We start from the raw sequence: 16,332 nt of genomic DNA, 5'->3' as shown, positions 1-16,332 counted from the left end.
TGACATGTCCTGAAGATCAACAAATGCTGAACAGAAATCTTCATTGTGTTCAGGCGTGGTGCGATAAATGGGGAATGAAGCTCAATGCCAAAAAATTCGTTTTTATGAATAAACTGTCCTTCCCTTACAATCTTCCGTCACAACCGTTAGAATAAGTATCAGAATTCAAATATCTTGGCGTCACTATAACAAATAGCTTGAGCTGGAACAAACACATATCAAACACATATGCAGCTTCTTTCCGAAAACTTTGCTTCCTCAGACACAAGCTTAAAAAGGCCCCAGCAAACGTTAAGCTACTCGCCTATACATCCATAATTAGACCGCGACTGGAATACGCCTGCACTGTATGGGATCCTCACACTAAAAGTAATATCAATGCTCTTGAAATGATACAGCGTAAATCCGTCCGATTCATTTTTTTGAAATATCGTCCAAGTGACTCGCCGACAAGATTAATGGAAGAGCATGGCATTCCAACACTTCAAGCACGCCGTCAAATTCAAAGGTTAAAATTTCTGTTCTTGCTTAAAAATAACAAACTTTCACTTAAACCCGAGGAATTCCTTCAGCCACTAACTTCCCGACAAACACGGCATAAACACCTCGAATCTTTGACTCCGTACAGCGCTCGAACTAACATATTCAAGTTTTCCTTTTTCCCGCGTTCAATTACAGATTGGAATAAACTAACTGAATCGGTTGTGACCAATATTCACTCCCTTGAACAACTGGAATTCTGAATGGCATTGTTTTTCAATTTCGATGCATCCTTGTGTATGTGTACAATCTATTTCCAGCAGTGTGCCACGTGTATTGGTATTTTTAACTTTGGTGCATTCCTGTATGTGTTAAAACTATTTTGATCAGTGTACCATGTGTATTGCGCTTAAATGTTTTTTTTTTCCTTTTCTTTTTTTTCCCCTCCTGCTTGGGCCCTTCAATGGGCTTGCAGTATGTTTTAAATTAAATAAATAAAATATTATGACAGTAGCGGCAACAGTCTGAACAGGCGGACCTTGCTTTGTGCAGTTCCACTAGGGACGAAGGACCTAGCAAGAACAAGGGCAGCAAGACTGGAGCGATGCTTTCTCCGGATGCCCAGCTTAAAGTTCCGACACCTCAGGCCGGTAGCACTGTTCGCGCAAGCCTCGAAAAGCACCTGATAACATCTAACCTATTTAATAGAATATGACTCGCTCATTGTATATTTTCCTTCATTTCAAAGAGCTTATCCTAGCAATTGCGCACCAGCCTGATCCGGTTTATATTGAATCATTCAAAAGCATTTTTCCAGTGTGTTTTGGTAACCCGTAGTTTACTCTCATGCCGGAAATAGGGGCTGCATACTTTTCAAATCCGATGTGAAGGCAATTAATCGATAAAAGCAGTAATTTATAATGGAATGAGCTCGCCGTTGGACAGTTTGAGAAAAAGCGTCGGTGTTGTACTTACACAATTATGCAGGGGACTTTTTCATCAGTGATGATAGCAAACATGAAATGGGATGACGGCAAGCGGCTCCAGTAACGAAACCCTAAAGCGAGCGCGACTTTCACTAATTCCCCTGTTGGCAGCATGGCAATTGTATGGGGCAACTGAAGTTATTGTTCGTATTAGAGATTCATCTACCCTTAGGCAGCTGACTTTGTATGTGTGCTGTTGGTACGTCGTTAAGCTACAAGTGTGTAATTTTTTTGGGTTGAAAATTTGTGCTTTGGTATGTTGTATGTACTACATACCTAGCGTAATAAGTGTTATGTTGACTTTGGGGGAAGGGGGAAATTTAACTACTTGTGGTACTAGTAGTTAAATTTTCATTGAGAGGGAAGGCTGTAGCCCTGATTAGAGGAAGAGGTTGACAGGGTGCGAGGCAGGTGCTGTGGTGGATAGAACTGAAGATAACTGTATTGTGGAACATAGACAGGAAGCTTGGATTGGCGGGGGGAGAAGCTCACACTTTTGGAGACTTTTCAAGCTGGACCAATTTGGGTGGAACATTATAAAATGAGTTTGAGAGTAGGCGTGGTAAGCCATACCAGCATTTATGGGGGTTCGGGTCTGAAAGGCAAGGACGAGAACGTCCGTTAAAGAGTTCCTTTGGTACAGCACCAGTTGACGTAGTGGAGGTTGGCTTTAGTGGAATTGAGCCAGTCAGGAAGGCTCCTAGACGTCAACAAACGGGCACTCCCCTCCCCCTACCTTTGGCGTGGGCCATGTACTCATTGCGAAGACAGCATATCGCGGAAATTTGGGGGAAAAGGCATCTGTTGTTTGGGTGACGGGGCACGGTGCCGGATTGCACTGGATTTTGCAGAAAAAAAAGGCATTTTTAGCGCAGTTGCTAGCACTATGTTGATATCACGACGATTACAACTATCAAGAGCGCTATTGTGCACGAATGAACCTAAGTGCCACCCAAAGGCGAACATTCACCTTCGTGACACATCTTCGGCGAATATATATGCCCGATCTGATCTTTTTGTTCTCAGACAGCACCTCGAAATACTCTTTTAAAGTCTAACTCAAAGATAACGCTCCGATTAAAGACGAGAAACAGTGAGTTTTGGGCCCGAGCGCCACCTATTTGCGTCATTATTGGACAGACTTAACATCTTGCTAAATCTTGCGTCGACGAAGGATGCGATGGAAATGGTGATGATCGTTTTGTGTGCGCGAACACCACTACTGTCTGAACGCTTCTATTATACAGCTTTATACAGCTGGTGTTATAGACGATGATATGCGCAGCCTACCACCTCTTTAAAAAAGCCGTGCTTCTTTGTGCGCCAATCGCAACCGTGTACATTACCCGTCGGAAGCACACAAAGCGACCAAAAGACCTTTCAAACAGTGAACAGGTCGAAACCTTTTTCGCAGGTATCATCACAACGAGTGTTGAAGGTGTTAAAGAAGCTGCTCTGACATGCATTTGTGAAGCATTCAAACCATGACCTTTTTATGCAGCACGTAGGCTATCCCGGCGTTCACGGGCGGGGAAGGTCAGTCAAGAAATTTTCATGTGGGAACTCCCTAAGTCCTTTCCATTTGACCTGGATACACAAATGTGCGGCGATTAGCTCTGCTGTATTCGTTACATGAACACAAAGTTTTCCCGTATTCGAAGCGCACACGCCGTTATATAGGAGCTCGAAGGAATAAACTGTAATTTTAAAAATTCTCGCTGGTCGGCTTTGCCACAATGTATCTCAGGGACGAAACACGGCGATCAAGAGGGCAAGTAAATAAGGCATGAAAGTCAGCATATCATTTGACACGAAAAACCATACACGCACTGTGACATTGGGTTGTGCAAATAAGACGTTTTGCAATGCTTGCTGTCGCAGCCGCAGGTCAGTTTTCGATATTACCTCGCGTGTGGCTTCGTTGTTTGTGTCATTTATTTTTTTGGACGTAGAAATTAAGTTATCCCGTTGAATTACGAAAAAAAAACCGACACACGGAGACTTTATGAGCACATTGTCAAATAATAAGTAGTATATATGCAATGTTCCATGTGGACATTAGCGTGAATTGCGTTTATCCCTCTTTTTTGAAGGCACACGGAAGTCTGGTGTTCTCCGTTCTCATTCGTGGGCGTAGTCGGTAGAGGCGCAGAAAAATAGTAGGGAATGAGATGGTCGGAAATAATCAGATACATCTGTCTGTCGTGTTAGCGCAATCTTTGCACGGTTGGTTTCATTACCGTTGCCAAACTCAATTTTCAGTGGGATCCGCACCTTATACATTCAAGCATGGGGAGCTTCGTTCGCTCGGGGAGTTTCTCTCCGGCGGGCAGTAACGAATAGCCGCTCCACCCGACTGTGTAAGTTCAGCGACAAAGGTATGTTTATCGCAATAGCGACCTTGAGCCTATTGAAACGCGGTGAGCTAGGATAGAACACGCGTCTTTGAATTATGGCATGCGTCAAACCAGACAAGCACTCTTTTCAGGGAGTCCCATATGAAGCTGATCTTTTTTTTCTTTGCGTCTGCCGCGAGCTTAGCCGCCAGTGAATGGTCCCGGCTAGGCAATTTTCAACGTGGTGCGCGCGCGGCGCTGAATGTTGCTATAAGGCCGGTGAAGGTATACAAAGAACTGTGCGACTGGAAGGTCGAAAAGTGAAAGTTGCTGCTCTTTCCCGGCATTTTTTATTTAAAATGTAATGTTTCACCGGCATGGCGGAATACGACTTAAATACTGTGTGGTGTTGTCCAGCTGAAAGAATAGGCAAAAATAAGACACAGCGCTGTTGGAGGCTCCGTTTTCCTAATGACTACAGCATAGCGAAGCACTCCAGTTCGTTTCAGTGACATGGCATGACACCGGATGACTCATGTCTGAAGTGGCGCACGCCATAGGGCGTTAGTAGCCTTGTGAATCAGAATGGCAACACTTAAGAAAGGCGCATCAATGTGGGTAGTGGCAGGCACTCCCGCCTTGTCGGGCGTACTGCTTTCGACGTCACGCTTTATGCCGTAAAAAAGGAAACTCCCTCTGTTTTCAAGAAAAGGGCTTTGATCCGGCGGTAGACAGCGGAGACGAGCACAAAGTGTTCTTTCGTAATCACTTCAAAAGTCTGCAATGAATGTGTGTCCAGAAGAAACAGGGTCGTTATGTCGGTATGCCTCATTCATGGCCCATACTTGTGACGACCGATTCCAAGAATTTCGTGTTTACTTCGTTCAGGTTCAAAACAAGAGCGATGACGTCCATAGAAGCTGCGAACTTTTGCTGGTTGTGGAGGTCTGTGCGCTGATTGTAAACACTAAGGCAGAAAAAAAAGGCATAAGCAAATGCAATTTCTAGATTTCGAAAAAAAAGTAGCGTTTTTATCGGCCGTATTTGATTAAGAAAACAGGCACGCTACTAAGAAACAAAGTGACATTGAATTTTTATTGCCCAAGATGAACGTGCAGGATGGGTAATATCGTACAACGAAGGGCCACTAATTCATTAAAGATTCATAAATTTGGTAAGCGTGGAAGGAACATGAATCCTTACCCGCCAAGGTGGCTCAGTGGCTAAGGCATTGTGCTGCTGATCCCAGAGTCGCGGGTTCGATTCCCGGCCGCGGTGACCGCTTTTCCGATGGAGTGGAAAAGCAAAAACGCCCGTATATTCGAGATTTTGGCGCACGTTACAGATCCCCAGGTGGTCAAAAATTAAGCCGGAGCCCTCCACTACGGCACGCCTCATCGCCAGTGTAGCGAAGGCGTGTTAACTCCCTCCCTAAATCAACCAATCTATCAATCGATCGATCAAATCATATGAATCCATCTTTGTAAGGAAATTGGAGGAGGTAAGCGTGTTTTGCAGGGAGATCACTCAGCTTGGGAACATCCTCGATATTTATTGTTTATTTCGTTCGTTTTTATTAACCTGGGCACTAATACCGTGTATATGTAGAACTCTAAACACAGCAGAAAAGTCGCTGCTGAAGGAAATGGGACTTAAGGGAAAAATCCGAAATTCGATCCGGTGTGTAGGTCTCAAGTACAATGCAGTTAAATAACATTTATAGAGTTGGGGGAGACCACATGGACGTACTTTTAGGGCAGGGGACAATGCTAGTTTGTACGTCAACAAATTACCTAATACGGCAGCTGAATTATGGGGTTTCAGGCATACTGTTGGCGCGGCTATCAAGGTAATATAACTGTAGTGCCAAATCAAGAGGCCCAGGAAAAGAGATAATTGATAACCTGTTCTCGTTTTTAATTTCTGTTACGAAGAGTGGGAGAAGTCATCTCTCGTGTCAATTCGTTTACAAGGTTGCATATCCATAAGGAAGTTACATTTCTGTTGAGATCGAAAAGAAAGTCAAGAAATGAATAGGAGTATGCTGAATTCATTTTTAACACCCCATTCAAACGGCGAACGGTAGAATGTAATGGCAATAACCATTGAGGCTTATTTTTGCGTCTGATAGCATAAATAGCGTCAGAAAGTTACTCTAGTTGCTCTAGTTCCATACACCCCGACCCTGCGTTGTTCATAGAGCCAACGTTCCTTTTAGTTACGCCAACAAAATTATTAGGGGATTAAAAACATCAAAGTAAAAAGCGCAATAAATAAAATGAAACGGCTTTATTCAAAGGCGAAGCTCACAAACTCGGTTTGTGTTCGGTAAAGCGTTACCATGCTAGCTGAGCTTTATGGAACCAAAGAATCCATCCAGTACATCCTTCGTCAGCCACCGACACAATGGACCATTTTCACAGGTTTGAATGCCGCCCTACAAAGCCTCCGACGTGCTAGCTGCTTCAGCATCCACGACCACATCCCGCGCGAAGTAAAATACCTTCGCCATTTCGCGTACGTTGCTGGCTATCGCGTAACCCTTCAGTGGCTCCCTGGACTCTCTGGTGTACTAGGAAGTCAGATAGCAGATGAGGCCGCCCGCAGGGGCCTAGAAATTAAAACAAAAACAAAAGAAATATTTTCTTTTCAAAAAATGATTCCTCAACTATGACCAAGGCACTAGCTCTAGCAGAAAGAAAGCGCTTATGGTTCCTTCCGGTACCTCATGATTTTCTGTTCACGGTTGACCCACAGATGAAATTGAGGCGGCCAGAACGACTACCTCGCCCAGTGGAAACGTTATTTCATAGACTGCGACTCAGTGTGGCGTTCAGTAATGCCTACTGACATTGCATAGGCCAGAGTCCAAGCCCATTTTGCCACAACTGTGGCGCCTCCGAAACCTTCGAGCATGTCCTACTAGAGTGCTCCACCTACATCGACGCAAGGAGCCGGTTACTGCAGAAGATGACGTGTCTTCATCTTGCACCAATTACACTGACCCTGATACTTGAACCATGCCATTCTCCATCACTTCAGCAGAAAGCCCTGGATGCGTTATATGGCTATCTTGACGATATTGGCGTCGCTAAGCTTTTATAACCCGTTATGCGGACAGTCGATCCTCGATATACATCCAATGTCCTGTTGCAAAATTTCTACTTAGCCGCCAACATAGACAATATTCATGATTGTAGAGCCGTCTAGAAGTAAGTGGCACGTTGGCACGCACGGGTTCTGCGGCAGGCATGCGGATGGGTTCCCGAACGTTGCGCTTGTGTGCATGGCTTAGAGTCGCTCTCCATGGACCGGCGCCAATAAACCCTGCAGAATGGCGTTCCCTTTTCCTAATATTGGAGCCGAAAATGGAGGCCAAGCCAGCATTTCGGTGAGCCTTCTCCTGACGAGCTGGGTGAGCCTTTCTTCAGCTACGACCGGCATGAAATGGATCAAGAAGAAGCGCGCGTCACGCGGGCTATGAACACGAAGATCATCGGCGAGATGGACCAGCTGCTACAGCAACAGCAGTTGGACCTTTCCGCCCTTCGTGTTTTCACGGACGTGTTCGAGCGAGCAATGCAGCATTAGTCGCACTTAAAGTCGAGCTTGAAGCCCACCTGACCAACGAACAAGCAGCGGAAGACTACGCATCGATCGTGGAGTACGACGCAGCAGCGACCAGAGCACTAGCATTACTAGAGCATCACATGGAGGTGTTGAAGTCATCTTCGACGTTCCAGACTGCTCCTCCATTTGATGACGCCAGCGGATACCACGCAGCTGCGACATCTACGGACAACCCATATCACTTAATCGTAAGTTTGGAGTACGTCTCCCGAAGATAAAACTGTTGCACTTTGACGGACCGACAGCGCGGTGTCAACCTTTTTGGGACATGTGTCGCCATTCCGTTCATGATAATCTCCGACTGTCTAATATTGACCGTTTCTACTACTTGGTATCGCTTCTTGATGGAGCTGCTGCTGAAGCCGTTGCTGGTCTGCAAGGGATAGAGTCGTGTTATCAAGATGCTTTTGATATCTTGAAGAATTGTTTGGGCAATTACAAAGTCATCGAGCAGAAGCATTTCGAAAATCTGCGGAAACTCAGGCCTTTAGATTCAGCTAGCAACGTGGCCGCTTTGAGGAAGCTGCATGACGGCGCGCAAATGAACCGACAAGGACTAGAAAGCTTTGGAATCGGAATTTCTTCTTACGCCGCAATGCAGAATCAAGTGCTCCTACAGGTGATGCCTGGCGACATCATTGCGATTATTTCGAACAGCAGAGCCTTGCTGCGAGCACCGCTTCAACGAGCACTCAGGGTTCTTTAGCACAGGACATTGAAGATCTGCTCTCTTTCCTGCGATTGGAAGTCGAGTGGAGGGAAAGAAGCTTCCGGATCAGCAAGCCTCAACGAAGTAAGGAGGCTAATGGAGGGCCCAAGAAGCTGCAGTCTATTCCGACCGCTGCCGCTTGTTCTGCTCCGCCAAAGATCATAGAATGGAAGAATGTCCGAGCGACGTCCCTTTGGCTGACAAGCGAACCCGCCTAGAATGTGACGGCCGATGCTTCAGACCTACTGCCAAGGGACATATCGTACGGAGTTGCCGAAAGAAGGTCCGGTATGGGACATGTAAGCGACGACATGCCACCTCGATTTAAATCGCAACACTGACCCCGCCCGAAAACCATCGGAGTCGGCTGCAGAAATGCGACATGCAGCTATGCCCGTTAACACACGCAAATCAGCCATCTCGCGACTCTCCGGTGACGTCTTGCTACGTACATTCCGGGTGTGGATAAAAACGACGTAGTAGTAGCAGTAGTATGTTTGTTTTTATGGGCGCAAGGGTATCTAGGACCAAAGAGCGCCAAAACTGTGTTAAGCGATCTTTCAATGCTCAGGTTTGAGCTTAAAAAATCGGGGAAGTGAGTATGATATATCCTAAAATACTGTATATATGGGTGTAGAGGGCCCGAAGACTAAAACATGGAGATGTTCATAATGGCGGACGAAGGGGATTATGGATTGAACGTCACTGTAGCTCGAGCCGAAGAGCATGCTACGTGAGTGGGCCCCCAGTGCGAACAAGGAAAACATCATGGCTGTGCTCAATGCTCATGGGCTCTGAGGTCATGCACTGTACGAGATGAGCTTTAAAAACTTGATGTCTGCAAGGTAACTTAAAGAGATTTGTTTGTGAACATGGGTTCATCTCCTAAAAACAGTGACGGGTGTAACGGAATTTCGAAGGTATAAATTTTAAGTAAATGCCGTTTTCTGGCCTCATTGCAGGATGCGCACTCAGTTAACATATGAAGAACGGAGAGCCGGTCCGACACTTGTTACAAACTGGTGGGAGTGTGCCATTTAAAAGACAGGCGTGTGTAGCGCAAGTGTGACCTATGCGTAGTCTGCAAATCGATCCTCCAATGAATATGTTTTGTTTTTCTCTTGTGTATCTTCCTAGCTGTGGTTTTATTGAGTAAAGCTTGTTGTCTGTCTGTGTGTCTCACGCGTGCTGCCAGCATTTAGGGATTCCCCTTCGGATCACTGGCTTCAAATCAAGGTAAGGGATCTGCGCGGCGTCAACACCACTCTGGAAACATGGGCACAGCTAGGTTAAGCACCAGGAACCACTGTAAGAAGAAAAACAGACAACAAAGGGGTGCACTAACAATGTGCCTGGCGCTAAACCTGTTCCCATGATGAAGTACCAACCAGCTCGCATCGACACATTAATTTAGTTCACCACTATGGAGGGCCGCCAAAGTGGCGTTCTGGTAGGTATTTTAATTGCCCAGAGTGCCATTGTGTCCAGGGATCCAGCAAACAAGTATTTTTAGTTTTAATTTATAATCAGTCACAAGAGCTTTAAAAAGGTGATTGAGGACAACATTTTTTGTAGCTTTTAAATGAATCTAGTGCTGTAACGACACTTAGGGAGTCTCTGTAGATAATTTATTCCACTGTGATTAAAATGCAATAAGCTTCTGCAGTAAAGATACTGCTAGTTTCGTTCAAAGTCCTTGTGCTCGCGAAATCCGGGCCATGTACAGCACACGACACAGCGGAAGCAGACTTCGAGGCATCCGTGTAAAATGAGGTGTATGGATATGTGTGTTGTAAATGTAAAAAATGCTGCAAGATCAATTCACGAGGTGCACGGCGCTCATCAATGAGTTTAAATGATGTTTCGCAATGAATCGTTGACATTTCCCAAGTCGGGACTACGTCGGCGATGGAGGCCTTCATGCCCTCATCAAAAGACCCCCTATTTCCTCTGCAAGGCCTTTGACACGCAGGGACATAGGGGCAGGTATCGAGGGGCGTGCTAAATACAAACGGGCAGACGAGACGACATTCAGAATAGAGCTGCACGGGTGATTCTTCACAGACATTGTCCTAATAGCATAGAGCAGGGCTGTATAAGCACGCTAGTGCTCTAGGCATCAGTGGTCATATTCTACATAGCGACTTTGAATTGGACTTGTCTCCCGAGGCAAGGCGAAGGCCCAAATGTAGCACTGGGCCCAACATTTTTAGGGAAGTTTTAGACACAGCCCCGTACGTTAGTCTATACGGGACCTATCTAAAGTGACAAAGAGGCGTAGGAGGCAGTCTTTATTAGTGCCGTAACACTGATGAGACAACAGTTTTAAAATGTTCGTAGTGTTTAAGCCTTCCTGTTTGAATGTCTTTATGTGCCGTATGAATGTTATCTTTTCTTCAAGTATAACACCTAAAAACTTGTTCTTTCATGATGGGAATCTGTTCTCCGTTCAGCGTGATGTCGGGTTCTGGATGAATTCCACGCTGTCTGGTGAATAAAACACATGTACTTTTTTGAGGATTCAGTTTAGAAACACTTTCCTCTGTCCATTTCACAAACCTGTTTACACCTAACTGTATTTGCCTTTCACATATGGACAGGTTGGAAGACTTAAAGCTAATATGAACATCGTCAACATACATTGAGTAGGAGATTGTGGGTGGCGACGATTTCCCAAGTACCCGCCGCGGTGGCTCAGTGGCTAAGGCGTTGCGCTGCTGAGCACGAGGTCGCGGGTTCGATTCCCGGCCGCGGCGGCTGCTTTTCTGATGGAGGCGAAAAGCAAAAACGCCCGTGTGTACGAGATTTCGGCGCACGATAAAGATCCCCAGGTGGTCAAAATTAATCCGGAGCCCTCCACTACGGCGCGCCTCATCGCCTGCGTTGCGTCGGCGCGTTAAACCCTACAATCAATCAATCAATCGATTTCCCAAGCGAATTCATCTTAACTGCAAACAGATTACAGCTTAATACCCCGCCTTGAGAAACACCATTTTCTTGTATGTACTATTACGAGCAATATGAAAGGTAACACAGGAACGCGCAGAAAACACCCTCAGATACAGCTGTGAGTGATACGCAGCGGCCGCCGTCGGAAACAAAGTGGAAAGGGGGATGCTGTTCTAACAACTGTTCCCATTCCCGCCGTTCGTCTTATCGGCTGTCGAACGATACCATATTATCAGCGAACTGACGTAAGCTGCTGCTTTGTAGAAAAGCCAGCGGGGTGGGATTGGCAACAGTTAGTGGAAGAGCGCCCTCCTTTCCCCCTTTGGTTTTCAGAGCGCCATCCGCGTATCGCTCCGAGGCTGTTTCGAGGCTGTTTGCCACGCGTTCCTGTGTTCCCTTTCATATTGCTCGTAATAGCACGTTCTGGATACCACTGTCCCTACTCTTACCCTAAATGTTCACTGTGACAAATAACTTTCGATAGTGTCTAACATGGGCCTTGAGATGAAGAAGTATGCCGTGGTGCCAAGTTTTGTCATGCTTTTTCTAAGTCAAAGAAAAGACAGTACTGTTTGTGGATGAAGGCATCTTTGACATACGACTCAAAGCTGGTCAGTTGTGCTTCGACTTGGTCGAAAACCCGCCTGACAACTGTCCAGGATGCCGTTACATTCAAGAAAATACATTAGCCTCTTATTTACCATTTCTCGAAAAGCTTTCCCAGGCAACTTGTCAGAGCTATTGGTCCGTAACTGGCTGGTAGTGAGGCTGATGAGGCATCTTTCCCGTCTTTCAATATGGCAACTACAACAGCTTCTTTCCAAGCCCTCGGAAAGTATCCTGCTGCCCAACTTTTATTGAATAAGTGCAAAAGTGTTTGGAGAGTTTCTGTGTGCAGTGCAGATGTTGTATCATTGCATATGATATCCTATCGGCCCCCGGCGCTGAAGCCTTTCATGTTCCTAGGGCAACCAAAAGTTCTGTTAGAGAAAATTCAGAGTTGTATGGTTCGGAGGATGTTTTGTTATCTTTACTCGGTTTTTCGGCATGCATGATTAGGGTCCTAAGAAAGTATTCGCGTGGTGAGTAGAACTTGAAACATATTGAAAGTGTTTTGCAAGTGCGTGTGCCTCGTCCTCCGCGGTGTCGCCCGCACTGTTAACCAAGGGTAGGCTGTGTGTTTCCCGTCCATTAAGCTTTTTAATTCTATTCCACACATTGCCTGTATCTGTGTATGAATTGATGGAAGTCACAAAAGAGCGCGAACTATTAATTTTGGCTTGCTGGCGAATGCGCCTTCCGTGTGCTTTCGCACGTTTGAAGGAAATGAGGTTTAGGGAAGTGGGATACCTCCGAAAGACACCCCGAGCCTTATTTTGAGCCTGCCGTGCATGCCGACACTCCTCATTGCACCATGGCCTCATATTGTTAGATGTTTGCGGAATTGAGCCCTCGGCAGCATGAAGAATATGGATGCTGCGGATTTCTAATTTGTCGCCAACATGGACAATAATAATTATTGTAGAGGCGCCGAAATAGAAGTGGCACGTTGGCACGGACGGGATCTGCGGCAGGCACGCGGAGGGTTCCGAACGTTCCGCATGCATGACCGTCCACAACTTAGCGTTGCTGTGGACCGGCTCCAATAAACCCTGAAGAAGGGCTTTCACTTTTCGTATTAGTCCCTATATATGACGCTATCTTTTTTTTTCTCCTTTCCTGTACTACTCCTCTTTTTACTACTCATTTATCTTTACCCCTCTTCTCCTTCCTGCAGAGTAGCATGTAGACGTACGCATGTTGGCAAACCTCTCTGCATTTCCTTCATTAATAAAGAGCTCCTTTCTCTCTCACTTCATGCATCATTTGCCATATTTCTAGAATCAGGATCAGTAGCCCTCGCTGTTATTGCAGGCACCGCCGACTAATTATGGCTCACTTACGTCAGAGTTTGTTCATACAAGGGGAAAATGATGTGCGTGACTGCTCGGCGTTTGTTCGACGGTGTAAATTTGTATTAAGAGTAGCCACTTTCCCGTCTGTCTTGCCTATCAGCTTGGGGTTTTAATCGCTATAATCTCTGAGCATACTTGCATCATTTCCTGCCGTGAGGTAAGGCAGGTTCTTCGAACACAAATATGATCCTCGACACGCTTGCCTGCAATTTCAACATGGCATTTTTTTTTTACTTTGCTCACATGACTTAAACCAATTAGCGGGTAAAATTACTAATCGCGGCTAAAGCACTGGTCGGCGACTCTGGCTAGTTTCGGTTTCAAAATTGGGGCGATCCTAGCGGCAGGGTGCTGCGGCGTGGCCCTTCCCTTTCCCTCATCGTTTCTTTCTTTCCACACCACGCATGCTTCCGCGCCTCCTCACGCATGCGCAACAGCTCACCGGCGCCAATATTTTTTTCTTTCTTTCTCTGGGCGCGTACGGCGGGCCAGTTCGGTGTGTGCGTAAGCGAGCCGGCGTGCGAAGGGCTGCGCGGGTTGCCTAAACGCCTCCACGGGCTGAAAGTTTCGCTGCATTATAAAATATATACGAATGTATTCTAAATATGGGGCCGCGGGGCAAGGAGCGTCACCAGTCCTGCGCAGCTCTGTGGTGCAGCAACACAGGGCGAAACAGTTCGGCCAAGTTTCTCGTCTTCTCCAAAAATGACAGGTAAGCAAATTAGCTTTGTACAAGTTATAGTGTATTCCTTAGAAGCCGACCGATTGCACTCTTCTATTTTCACTTCGCACATGTAACGTGAAGTTAATGAGACATGTCAGTCGTCTTGGAGTGGAAGCTAATGTGCAAATATATCCCAGCATTGCAGGTACACAAAGTTTTAATGGAAGTAAACGCGCATTCGGCGCGCAGACTCTTGCTAGTAAGGGGAATTTGAGGCGGCATTTCCGTTTTGCGATTGCCTTAGTAACTGCTTGAACGTCGATTCAGGATTCTTATCGATGTATTTTTTGTTGTTGTTTCGTGCAGTGGGTTTGAGTCTTGGGTGGGGTCCCGAGTCGAGGACGGTTCGAGACTTCATTGGACGTTTCCTGTGGTGAATCACCTCAACCCCTCGAAAGTTATCACGCTGCACCTGTACACAAAGAAGGCAAGCTCAACTGTACGCGCTTCTTGTCATTGACTGCGTACCTATTACCACGGCGATTGTTGGCGCGGGGTGACGTGCCCTAACCAATTTTTCCGGTGCCATCTTGCTCCAAAACGGATATTTGCGGCAAAACTGCTGCCAAACGTTGCTTCAGTGCTCCGAAAAATCTGACGTAAAACCGCGGTGTTCAATGCCAGTCAATTTGCACAGGGAGCAGTGGAAGGCCAAGCCGAAATACATGCGTTGTCTGCAGCTGCCATTGCAAGCGTTTCGCTGATAAAAAAAAAAAAAGGTAGCATTGCCGGCTTTGCTGTTCAATCTAACCTGCGCGCCCGCGCCATGTCATCTTATTGCGAGTGGCTTTGCTGTTCCATAGTTGTAAAGATAGAATCGATATCGGACAGGATGAGAAAGGAGGCGCTGACCAGACACGAGCTAGGGAGTAGCGTGTGACAACCTAGCCGATATCTGCAAGTAATGAGCTCGGTACATGCGGCTTACAATACAGGAAAACTTTTTTTCTGCGCGTCCCCCCTCCTCCCCCTCATAATCAGTGTTCACGCGCCATTAAAAGAAAAGACGGGTGCGCTCGATTTGTGTTGCGATTGTGTTCTGTATTATACGACGTGGTTGCGCATTATTTTTGTACGCAGATATAATCTATAGCAATGAGTGGTCAATAGTGCGGTTATTGTGTTGCAACAGTTTTTTTCGCTGCATTTTGTTGGTGTGAACAAGATTTCTCGGAAGTGTATAGTCGGGTCAACGCTTCCTTTCAGAGTTTGCGTTAACTGGCCCAAAAGGCAGGCGTTGAAGCATACCTGTGCGTGCTTTCTTTTAAATTATAGGTTCCCGTTTACTGTGTCTCTCAACCGAAACGAATTTTTTGAATGTCTAAAGAACATTCCCGTCTCGAGGCGAGCCCAAGAAATAAGTATAAATTGAGTGGAACTTTCAAGTTCTCTCCTTCTTCCGCCGAGGTGTGCGCGAAAAAAAATATGTATAGTGATTAGAACTTTCGAAGTTATTCTTGCATAATCAATTATTGTGTACCTAAATGTGCATCTTGCACGTTTTTTTTCCTATTCTGCAATGTTGCATGCCTAAATTTGCATGTCATATTTTTGCTTAGAGTCCGACAGAGTGTACATAAAATGTATGAGCATTATATTTTGTGTAGTGCATGTGTTTTTATGACTTCGAATCAAAGATGTCTTCATATGAATTTTGAATAAAAGAAAAGCGAAAAGAATGTTTGTGTAATGCTCCAATTATTATCGCCACAAAGACAACAATTCGACACCAGAAAACATACTATTACCAACATGTTTCCTTCCTTCAATTGTTAAACACGTTACTGCACACACATACCAAACGACAGGCGGCGGCCATTCCGAGGCATCGCCGCCGCTCGTCCAACTTTCGCGCCTGGTGCCATTGCCGAGCGGCCCATGGGCAGCGACCGGCGGCAGGCGCAGAAGTTGGGCGAGCGTCGGTTGCTGCGGCCGGCGCGCGGCGGCCCGGACCGGCTGCCGCGGAAAAAATGACGTCATCAGCGTCCGCGACGTCACCAACCACCTTTCCCCCTCGCCACTCGTTGCCATGATGATAAATGCAACGTTTTGCAGAGGCCACGTACCACTAGGGGAAGATTTGGCGCTGTTGGCGTGAATTACGCGGGACCACGGTGGATGCTAGAGAGGCCGCCCCGTGGCTAAAGCGTTAACCCATTAATCGAAAGGTTGACCGATAAATGGCCAACCCCTGAAAACAACCGAGACCTTTTCGCTCGGACTCCTGTAGCCGGAGCTACAGTCTTGGGAATTTCCGCCCAGTGTCACCGCATAATATAACGAAAGGCGTAGCATCGACTAATTACCAAAAACTGTGAAAACAACCTGTCGATGCTGCTGGATTCTGTGGTAGCCTAGCTTCGTTGACGCAGTGCGCAGGTCTCCTCTGTCCCCCACTGTGCTCCTAGAGCCGTCCCGCGGCGGCTTCGGCGGCATAGCAAATCCCTCCCGCAACGTTACGGCGGAGTTTCGCGACCAGAAAAGCGTCGAAGAACTCTGATACTACCCATCTCCCCAAATTTTATTTTGCATTTAGAATAAGTTAAGTTATAACGTATATTCC

This window comes from Haemaphysalis longicornis, unplaced genomic scaffold, assembly GCF_048455015.1.
Source record: "Haemaphysalis longicornis isolate Haplotype H1 unplaced genomic scaffold, Haemaphysalis longicornis Haplotype H1 scaffold_1, whole genome shotgun sequence".
NCBI lineage: Eukaryota > Metazoa > Arthropoda > Arachnida > Ixodida > Ixodidae > Haemaphysalis > Haemaphysalis longicornis.
The sequence above is the reverse complement of the archived record's forward strand: the minus strand, read 5'-3'. Positions refer to the sequence as shown.